Source organism: Toxorhynchites rutilus, chromosome 2, assembly GCF_029784135.1.
Source record: "Toxorhynchites rutilus septentrionalis strain SRP chromosome 2, ASM2978413v1, whole genome shotgun sequence".
NCBI lineage: Eukaryota > Metazoa > Arthropoda > Insecta > Diptera > Culicidae > Toxorhynchites > Toxorhynchites rutilus.
Genome location: NC_073745.1, coordinates 53350155 through 53362355, shown reverse-complemented (window position 1 = coordinate 53362355; position 12201 = coordinate 53350155).

The window sequence follows — 12201 nt, the reverse complement described above, 5'->3', positions numbered from 1 at the left end:
TGTTGGCTCGGTTAGACCTTGATTACATGTCTCAAATATATGTTTTCCTTAAAGCTATCGATCTTCGAGTGTGATTGTTCATACATCCTTTTCCCCTCCTTTTCGTCCTTCGCGAGCTATCGGTTCCCTTCCTACTAACATTAGAATAAGTTAAATTGTAAATACATATTAGATGTAAGGATAGTTTTAAGAATTGAGTGTGAAGTGTCAGTGTGAATGAGAATGTGAATGTGAATGTGAGTGCGAGTGTAAACACACATCTCCTTACATCCCATCCTTTTCCTAATGAAAATGTGTCACCCTTCTAAACTCGAGTCGACCGCGAGTAATCGGTTTCCTATTTCATTAACCATAGAATTAAGGAAACAACATGTTGATATATGCTAGTTGAAATATAGTTAAGAGTTTGGCTCCATTAAACTTATGTAACTGAGCCTGTAAAAATAAACGGATTAATAAAAAAAAAATTACCAATGAAGATAAATACGAGGTCTGTTCAAAAAGTATTGCGACTTTCGAATTTACGCGGGTTACGTATATTCGTTTCTAGATTTTTTTTGGTGGCATTATGTTGGTACTCATGTCTCTCACTTATGCTTACAAGTACGACTATTTTGAATGTTCAGTTAATTTTTGACAGCTGCCTTTCTTGCACGTATTTTGGTTCATCTTCGATTTTTGTCTATTACAGTAAACATTCACTAACTGGGCGAAAAGGAAAGGCCAGTTATCCACATTCGCGTTTTAACTGGTCCGGTATTTGACGTTTTAATAAAATCGAGGGGAAAATCCAATCAATTGTTTGATTCGCGTTGATCATGAAATTGGCTAAACAAAAGGATTACGACGAAAGTTTCGCATTGAGTGCGACAACAGGTATGAAATATAATTTGAAGAAACTATTTTTCTGTGATTTGATCAATGTTTTTGTCATCCGAAAATAATGTAAATTTTCATAGCATTTCAAATAACATTGGAATGCCCCTCACAGATTACGAAATTCTGCTTTTTAACTGGTCCAAGTTAACTGGTTAACGTTCGCCCAGTGAAAAAGCAGACCAGTTAAACCAGGACCAATTAGCGAACGATTACTGTACCTATCTCTAGAGAAATCCCTTCATAATGCTGAAGCAAAATCGGCTATGGCTATCGAAATGCTGTTCTAAAAGTATCACGATTTTTGTATACCCACGGATTACTTATATTCGATTTCAGTTGTTGACATGCTCGGGCTTCCGACACGCTTTGCTTCGTTACGTTACGTCTTCGAACTCCGATAAACGTTGTTTCGCTTCAAGGTAGGTTCACCAGCAAACAATCTAGACGACAAGCAGTGGGTACTTTTGTATTCGCTTGCGTTCCTGCAAATCGGAATGTTTCACTAGAACACTAGAGATGGGCAAATCAGCTCATCATGGTGAGCGGCTCAGAGCCGTTCAGCTCATACAAGTGAGCTGCTCATTTGGAACAGCTCTTCAGCTCAGTTGAATTTTGCGGTTGTCTACACAATTGCATAACATTTTAATGTGGGCATTTTCTTAATAGACGGAGAACAAAAAAAATAAACGAATTTAATTTATAATTGTACAAACTAAAACTAATATGAATTCTAATAATATAATATACAACAAATATTGAATGCTGAAATCTAACATAAAAGATGCTTAAGATATGCTTAACTTAAAAAACAGAAGAACCAGCAGTAGCGAAATGAAATGCCTTCAGAAATATTGGCCGAGACAACGTTTTTTGATAAAACTACCGAGATATTTTTTTGCATCCAAGGATATAAAAATAAATCCACTAATAGGCACAACGAGAAACAATTCTTCGCGATGACAAAGGTAACAAAAGGACCATTAGAGCCCCCGCAGACTGCAGACTGACTTGTCGACCGATAGTTCGGTCGGCTTCTTAATCAGTACGGAGTGGTATGCGCACATTACACCGATTCAGTTGGGTCGGTTTTTGCACCAGTAGGCCGATCCGTCCAAACTGTCGGCTGAAAAAAACTCTGTAGTGTGCATAAGCTCTTATCAATCATCAGCATTTATGCCGGGTGGTTTTCTGAATTGTTTTGATTCAGCACGCGGAAATAAATTTATATGTTTCCACAGTCGTGTTTGAAGAACAATATAATATAGTAATTTCATCAACAAGCATATAATAATGTTTATTATTTTGTTTGGCGATGTAAGAAAAATTTAATGAAGTAACGAACGATTGAATATCTTAAAAACAATAAGCTTTTTCCTATCTGGCATCTCTGTTAAAGCTAAATAACAACCGTATGACACCCGCCATGTTTTTGGTGCCAACATCTAAAACGTCAAAAGTATTTGTTTTCTTCAAAACAGCGATCCGCGTAGACGGCATTGAGCTTCGTTTAATAGTTTAGGGGAGCGCCAAAGAATAGCTGATCAGTCGGAATGAACGTTTTCAGAATTAAAATTATGAATGAAAATTAGCTTTTCCATATGAAATTAGTATTCTATTTAAATTAAAAACACTTGAATTGCAGGTGGGAAAAAGGTCTCATACGAAAATTGTTTGTGAAGATAACATTATATTATAATGAAAAAAATCAGTAACAATGTTGGAATTGTATAGCCATATGGTTGAATGAAAGTCAGAAATACATGTTTCAAGTAATTAAATAACTTGATGTGAAAATTTTCATTCAAATTTTAAAATTTAAAAACCGGCTTCATGTCTTCTAATCTGATAGAGATCACACTAACGAGTTTGGGACCCAAATTATGGCCCTAATTCGAAGTCGTCACCAGACGTCGACACAATGCCACTGTCGTCGCGAATTACCAATTTGCCACAAACTGACATATCGTGATGTAGATGATGAACTGTTTTCAGCAGAGGGATAGTGAGATATGCGGTGACAGTAGGTAGAGTGAGATAGCGAGAATCGTGCCATACACCTGCTAAATAACGATGAGGGACTAGTGATCCCCGATTTTTGAAATTAATCGTTCATCCACTAATCGAATACTTATCAGCAGTTTATTATTCGATACGATTAATTGCTCCAAATAATCGATTAATCGATTAATCGTCATACTGAGAGAAGTAATTAGTTAGACTAATATATCTCATTTGTTAGAAAGCCATCTGGAATCAAAAAAGTGTTCATTCCGCCTGAAAATTAATTATTATCTTTTACGCACCCCTAAACTCGTGAACGAAGGTCATTTCGCATCGACGGCTTGAGCTTCTTTTAGGAGTTTAGGAGAGCGTCAAAGATAATGATTGATTTTCAGAATAAAACTGCTGCGGCCGTACGGTTTTTTTGCTCTGGGTTTGGATCGATTAATCCAAACCCAGAGCAAACGTAAATTATTCGTTCGCTTCGATTATTGGTTGTGCAGTATTCGTTCGATTAATAATCGATTTCTATAGGAAGTATTCGATTAATCGATTAATCGAACGATTATCGGGGATCACTATGAGGGACACACGAAAACAAACCTACGTTATATCATAATGCGCGGGAGACGAAAAATTCTTTCGCGTCTCACAATTCACACTCTCTGCAGCTTTTGCGCTTCACAACTATGCAGCTCATCAACTCAACAGCTCAGCAGCTCAACAGCTCAACAGCTCAGCAGCTCATCAGCTCAACAGCTCAGCAGCTCATCAGCTCAGCAGCTTATCAACTCAACAACTCCAGAACTCAGCAGCTCATCAGTTCTCCAGCTCCGTATGGAGCTGATGAGCTGCGTTGTTTTGATTGCGAGCCGATCCGAATCCGCTCACTATAATGAAGCGATTCGAATGAACAGCTCATGAGCGGATGGCACATCTACCTAACACAGACTTCAAAATCATCAAGCTTGGGAAAATTGGCATTGCTAATTAGATGCAAACTACGGGTACTTTTGTACTCGCTTGCATTTTTGCAAACCGGAATTGTTTTCCCAATACAGTTTCCGAAACCAAGAACTTGGTTTGATGATTAGGCAAAATGTTGATAACTATTTGCTGCGATAACTACTACCATAATGCATGAATTGACTTAAATTAGGATATGTTTGCAATTGAATTCGTAAATAGTTTCATTCATTCACCAGTTTAATCAATGCACACAAAAGATAGTTCCGCGCAGCGGCGATATCGTACCCAATGAGGAACATCCTCGGTGGGATTATTGCAAATTGAAGAAATACAATTGCTTTCTAAGCCAACGGCAGTCCTACGTCAACCTTGCGGTTATATCATAGGTATAACCCATCCATAGTTTTTAGTCATGCTTAGTAAGCGATCGATCGTTAGTTCAAAACTCAGGGCCCTCATTGAACATCCTTGTGTTGCTACAGAATAACTACGTCCACGCAACAATCATCAGCGATGGAGATCGATCCACGGTCGAAATAAGATCGATTCAAATAACTCAACAATGATCAATCAACTGTCTCCGCTGTCCGGTCTAACTGGATAATGGAAGAACAGAAAGAAAACTCTTACACCTAAATGGCTACTGTGTAAATGTGTACCATATGCAATGGTATAGAAGGAAATACTCTAACGCCGAAAAATGGCAACTGTGTAATGTGCTAATTATAGATATAATAAACATGTGACATGTACACGAATAAAATTCGGCTCTGTTACAGCTAAAAAATGCTAATGAACCTAAAATAAATAAACAAAAAGGGATAAAAAATATATGAAAACAAACGATACGAGCACTCGTCTTATGGAATAGAGCCCTATAAAAGGTGAATCACATTCACTTCTATTCACCTTTATTACGGTATCCGTCCGAGGTTCAAACCTATTCGACATATGCAAAAGTGGGCACTGCCTTGACCCAAACAAACGTCAAAATAATTCATCCGTATTTGTGAAGTTATTCACTCTACGAGGGCAGTCCGATAAGTACTTAACCTACCAAAAAACATAAATTTTGGAAAAGTGGCGATTTATTTATCAACATAGTCTCCTTTTAGCTCGATACACTTGACCCAGCGATACTCCAACTTCTTTAATCCATCTGAAAAATACGTTTTCTCGAGGTCTGCTAAGTAGGCCTCCGTGGCGGCGAAGGCATCCTCATTCAGCTCAAGTTTCTGCACGGCGAGTGACTTTTTCAAGTTTGGAAACAAAAAAAAATTCGCACGGGGCCAAATCTTGAAAATATGGCGGATGGGGCAGCAACTCGTAGTGCAATTCGACCAATTTGGCCGTGGCGACAGCGGAATTCTTCTTCTTTCTTTGTTTTTAAGAGGCTTTAAACTTTGCAGTTCATTCGCCTCTAAAAGCGGAATTCCCATTTTTTCCATTTTTATAAAATCCGCGGACACGCCCGCTTCCACACACGGTCAAAATAAAACTACGAGTCCGATTCGGCTGAAATTTTGACAGTACATAGCCGTTTACGAGAATGTACTACACGATAAGTAAGCTCTCTTGCAATACTGACACCATCGGGCGATGAGGCTAAGTACTTATCGGACCGCCCTCGTATATCGAATTAACATGTCCCAATGTAGTTTTAAATTGTTGAAATATAAATTAAAATTATTTCTCACCCTTATTTAATTATTTTTTATAGTTAGTTTTCCAAGTATTCCCGTTTTATAAAATCACTATTACACACAATTTTGTTTCGCCTCAAGGCAATGGAGCCACTTTTGCAAATGTCGATTGGGTTTATATTTCGGATGGATTTTACAAGTCGATCTCATTCGGGTTACAGCATGCAACATCATGCTGTTATCAAACCGAATCATGTTCCGGAATAAGGGTTGGGGTTAAAGCGTGTGTCACATCAAATTGCATCACGGAAAAAACTCTGTAGAAATTCGCCCAGTAGACCGATCCTTTTGAAAATTTTAGACAGTAAAATAAAAACTATTAAACAACTTTTGGCATTTTCTTTTTATTCATACTTCGAGTCCAAGCCCGTATGCTCGCACCTTCCGCTTTACCCCGTCCATAAGGTTCTGTACAACGTCAGGTTGTAGTTTTTTTTGAACAGATATCCATTTTCTCTTGAAGTCCGCCTCCGATTTGACAACTTTTGGGTTCTTCCGGAGGGCCTGCTTCATAATCGCCCAATATTTGTCTATTGGGCGAAGCTCCGGCGCGTTGGGCGGGTTCATTTCCTTTGGCACGAAGGTGACCCCGTTGGCTTCGTACCACTCCAACACGTCCTTTGAATAGTGGCACGAAGCGAGATCCGGCCAGAAGATGGTCGGGCCCTCGTGCTGCTTCAATAGTGGTAGTAAGCGCTTCTGTAGGCACTCCTTAAGGTAAACCTGCCCGTTTACCGTGCCGGTCATCACGAAGGGGGCGCTCCGCTTTCCGCAAGAGCAGATCGCTTGCCACACCATGTACTTTTTGGCAAATTTGGATAGTTTTTGCTTGCGAATCTCCTCCGGAACGCCGAATTTGTCCTCTGCGGAGAAAAACAACAGGCCCGGCAGCTGACGAAAGTCCGCTTTGACGTAGGTTTCGTCGTCCATTACCAGGCAATGCGGCTTCGTCAGCATTTCGGTGTACAGCTTCCGGGCTCTCGTCTTCCCCACCATGTTTTGCCTTTCGTCGCGGTTAGGAGCCTTCTGAACCTTGTATGTACGCAGGCCCTCCCGCTGCTTGGTCCGCTGGACGAATGAACTTGACAAATTCAGCTTATTGGCGACATCCCGGACCGAACTTCTCGGATCACGTCTAAACTGCTTAACTACGCGCTTGTGATCTTTTTCACTGACGGAGCATCCATTTTTGCCGTTCTTCACCTTCCGGTCGATGGTTAGGTTCTCGAAGTATCGTTTTAGTACTCTGCTGACCGTGGATTGGACGATTCCCAGCATTTTACCGATGTCCAGATGTGACAACTCCGGATTCTCGAAATGAGTGCGCAGAATTAATTCACGACGCTCTTTTTCGTTCGACGACATTTTTCCAAATTTACGAAAAATTGACAGTGAAGCATGGCCAACGTGATCTATACACTCTTATCTGATTATAAACGAAAGCTGAAGATATAATTCCTAAAAATTAAATTTCTACAGCGTTTTTCCCGTGATGCAATTTGATGTGACACACCCTTTAGTAAGTATCAGAACAAAACATAACTGCATACTCGAAAAACATACATACAAACATATTTTTTACATTTCATGCAGTTGTTGCGTGTTTTTCGGGGATCGAAGAGAAGAATGTATAACGACCTTCTAGATAATCCCCAGATGATAAAGGTTCTGGAACATAAAGCCTACATATTTCGTATATTCTTTGTCTCTGTATTCTTGGTAAACTAAGAATTAATGCCTTTTTTAGATGGGGCATAAAAAGATGATATATATGGATTTCAAGGAATTCCCTTTTCTTTTTCGTGTTTTCTTGTCGATATTGTTCATTATAAAAAAATATCCCTGAAACTGTAACTGTTAAAAATTACCATAAGCCACCTATTAGTTTAAAGTTTACTGTTTAAAATTCACACTTGTGAAAATTCTTTTCACAAGTGTGGTTATGCATGACCATTATATTTAGCAAATCAGTATATGAAGGTCAAACATTTATATTTTGTTGTTGAACGTATGAATCTAACGACGAATAGTTAATATATAGATCCGTTCAATCCAGTTACAAAAGGGACTGCAATCAAATAAGAATGGTCCGGTAATGATCTCATGCATTATATTCAACCAATATTCCACGTCAATAACATTAATTTATACATTTCATTCAACAATATTCTAGAATATGAAAAAGGCACTTGTCCAAAAAACTTACTCCTATACTCGCGTCGGTGTGTCAGACCGAAAGTGTTAAAAAAGTGGCACACGTTCCTTTTGTACCAACACATGCGATACGCTAAACGATGACGAACGGCGAATAATGAAGCCAGAGAGAATCACAAAGTCGTAGTGTTGATATTTTCTGAGAAATGAACGAATTATTGATTTCTCGGTCTGAGTATAGGAGTGTTAAATAAATGTCTTTGAAAGTTGAGGCCGATATTGTGCAAGCGCTCTCCGTTAGGCTGATGTCACATTAGGCGGAATGAATGAGCCATGTCACACAGAGCGGGGCGGTTTTGGAAGCGAATTCCGGATTAACCGCCGTACTCTGATGTGTTGCGCTCGATACCTGTTCATGGCAGCTTCCTTCATTGGGTCTCCTACTGGTAGTCGTTTGGCCGTACGCAGAAACTTTCTCCGCTTCTTGACCTCCCACTTGATGTCCTCGGACCACCAATGCAGCGCTTTTTTCCCCGGAGTGGTTTTCGTTCTTGGGATGGAGGCATCGGCCGCCTCCATAATGGTTTTGTTGAAAGTGGCAATGGTGGTTGGGTTGTCTCTAGATATCAAGAAGTCGGAGGATGTTTGAAAGGCTGTCCAGTCAGCTCTTTCGAAGATCCATCTTGGTCTGCGAGTAGTGAGCGGCGGCGGGCCGTTAAAACTGATGGTTATCGGGTGATGATCGCTGCCATGAAGGTCGTCGGCTTTGTTCCACCCTAACCTATCCACCAAGTTGAGACTAGCTGCTGAAATATCAATGGCTGTGTTGCTCGTACCTCTACGGAAAGTGTCAGTGCCGTCATTTAAGACCGAGAGCTCCATCACCTCCAAGAGGTCGGCGATGATATTCCCTCTGACGTCTGGTGTTTGCGGTGATGAGCATTGAAGTCCCCCAAGATGATTTTTGGGTCCTCCAAGCCTGCTACCGCTTCAAGCAGCTTCCGTCGTAGTTCCGGGATTACGCCACACGGCAGGTATATACAAATGATGGTCACCGGAATCGGGGCCTCGATTCGGACTGCTATTATTGGTAGGTCAGTGGATATTTGTTTTCGCAAATGGGGAATGTTTCTCCAGACACCCAAAGCAACGGAGTGTTGCAAAACAGAGCCCCGCTTAGTGTACCAGTGGAATCTACCGCCGACAATTTTTTGTATGTTTGTTGTGGAAATTCGATTTATCTCTTGGAGTGCGATGACGGACGGACATAGCTCTCGGTCAAGGATCTCCAGTTCTCCCAAGTTGTTGTACAGTCCATTGATGTTCCATTCCAGAGCGAGGTTGGTGGATGTGTTGGTGGACATACTTTCCTGGTGATGGGCGGTGTGGTGGGGTATCAGAGGTGTAGTGGTACTGAATGTGACGATTCCCGGTGGAACTCCACCGACGATAACAGGTTGGGCAGCCATTCCACTCGGTAGCAGCCGAGGAAAGGTGGTGAGGTTCGTTGGGGAGCTGGAACTCCCGGCCATAGCTTGCGTGAGATCTCCTCGGCTACGTCTCCATGCCTCATAGATATTGGCATCGGACCTCGCTTCGGCTGGAATAGGCGAAACAGGCCTGTCATGAGTTTCCAGTGGAGTGGTTGTGGCGGCCGGCTTAGCCCTGGCGGCGAGACGAGCGGATCTTCGGCGGATTGGGACATTAACTGTGGATGGTGTTGTGTCGGCAGCTGGAAGGATCGCAGTGGCAACGATACGCGGTGTTGTCGAACAAGACAGCGGTGCGCAGCGTCTGGGAGTAGAACTCTCAACCAGCGTTCGTTCACTTGACCCGACGACGGGAAAAAACGGTTCGGCGTCACTGCAATCCTCTGCGCTACTTTGTGATTTGGCGGTGGATACTTCGGTGATAATGGCACAGGGTAGCGGAAGTTGCACAATGTCGGCAGAAGAAACTCCAGTGAGATCGATCGGGGAACGAGTGATTCCCCCCATGTGCATCCCGAGATCTGATGCAGTTCCCACGCAGTCCTTCGGGGAATAGACGTTACCGCCCTTGTGCGTGCCGATTTCTGGTGCTGGTCCCACGTGGTCCTTCGGGGAACAGGTGTTACCACCCTTGTGCGTCCCGAGTTCAGGTACAATTCCCACGTAGTTCGTCGGGGAATAGGTGTTGCCACCCTTGTGCGTCCCGAAAGCTGGATCGTAAAATACTGCATCTCTCTGGCGCCGGGGGTAGACCGTCAGTACCGGTGGGGGTATAACGTCCCCACTGACGGGGCCTCGACTATCTGGGAATATCGCTGGGTTTCGTTCTTCATCGACGTTGGTTTGTTTCTTCGTCCACAGGCTGCAAAGGTTGTCCAGCAGTTCCGGTGGGGGTGTAACGTCTGCATACTGCTGGGGCCCTGCATACCTGGGGCTCTGCTGCTTCGGTCAGCGACAGTTCGCGGCGAGGGATGCCGGAGGTTGTCCGTCGATTCCGGTGGGGCTGTAGCGTCCGCATCTACGGGGCCCCGACTATCCCTACCGGAGAGCTGATTGGTGGAGTAGTGGTTGGCGACCGTTGAGGTAAGAGTTGGACGAAACACTATTTGGGCTGACGGTCCTTACCGCTAGTCAGCGGTGGGTATGGAGAGTTTGATCGCTGATTAGATCGAGGGTTATATGGAGGCAAGGCGGGTTGCTTGCCTACTGTTGACGATCTCTGACGGATGTCCTTCGGTGGTTGTGTAAGCGGGGATTCAGGTTTTCTTTTATTCGAGGGCGTTGCATTTGTAGTTCGATCTCCAGACTGGGCGGTAAGAAGTACTGGTGTAGACGGAGATGGTGTTTTCGTAAGCGTGTCATCTAATTCGTTGGATTCTATGTCGGAGTCAGAGGAATTGACCAAGCTGGAGTTTTGTGGTAATATGCTTGTGGATTTGGCCGGTCGGGAGGATGTAGAGGTGTTTAACAAGGAGGGAGGGCTGGAATGAGTGACTTTTATTACCTCGGATGTTTCGACACTTTTTGTTTGGGGCAATAATGACCTGGCTTTAGATATCTCCTTCTGTTGCAGAGTGATGATTTTGTCCTTCTGGGTCAATCGTTGCTCCATGGCCGCTAGTGTATTGGCCATCTGATCAATTTTATCCACCAGAGACTTCTTTCCGTGTCTCTTCTCATCTCCGTGTTTTTTAACGCCTCGATACGTTGTAACTCCATTGAAGCGGCCACTTTAAGCTTTTGTATTGTATTCTCCTTCCGGTATTCCGGACAAGAACGGGAAGCAAGATTGTGACCTGCGGAATTGCATCTGCTGCAGAACGAGGGCTGCTGGCATTTGGGACCTTCCGTCGGAATCACATGGTTAACGGAACAATTCCCACAGGTTGGCGTATTTTGTCTACACTTGGTTTTTGTGTGACCGAATTTTGTGTGAATGAATTAAAGCATTGCATGGGCGATGGGTAATACGGCCTCGTTCTTACTCGCAGATAGCCAAAGTAGATGAATTCAGGTGTACATGTACCATTCACTGTCAGGATTAACGCAGGAGTGTTTTCTACTGCGTCTGGACCGGTCCGTCGTTTGAGTCTTCTAGCCGCTGTCACTTTTTGGTCTTTGAGGCAGTCCACAATGTCCTCCTCCGACATATTAATTGTTTGTGCGCAACTGACAATACACTTGGTGCTTTTCAAGTGTTTGTGGTAGGTGACCTTGACGTTTGTACCATCAGATAATTGTGTCAGTGTTACAAATTACACACCAGATTATACACAAATTATACACCAAACAGGATAACACAAACGATATGTCCAAAAACTTGTGTACGGCGCTGTAACCGCCCCAGCGCTAGCTACTCAACAAACGTAAACAATTGTTCACAATACTACTGGTACACACGATATTCGCGGCGGATAAACAGGCGGTACGGACACAAACTAACGACGGTAAAACTCACTTCCACGGCCTGCGTGGTGCCCCGTGAAATTTACACGTACAATTAAATATAATGTTAGACAAAATAAACAACGATTATTCGCAGCGGGAGAAAAATCTATGCCTACTCGCTTGCAATATAACAATGGCTGTGATGAAAAATTACATTTTATGAAGAATTGTGATAGACGCGTAGAAAATCGGCAGAACAAATGTATAGAAAACAGGAAGTTTCTTCCAGTTTTCATGAATTTAAGCCGTTTAGAGATTAGCAAATTGTAATGTATAGCATATCAAACAAATCTTAGAGAAGTTCCGATTCGATTGGTTTGCAAGTCATGAGAATTCGTTCACAGCGAAAATAGTTATTAACACTAACTTTATTTCATAAAAACGTAACCTGTTTTCTGATTTGGCACCCTTCCTGAAAGACGTAGGACTACGTCAAAACATTTTGACAGTAGTTAGTTTGGCACTGGGGCTGAAACTGAACACAAACGAATTCGCTATTAGTTCCGCTAGTCACACCTCATGGCGCTGCTCGCGCCGCCATTCACTATCATCGTTCT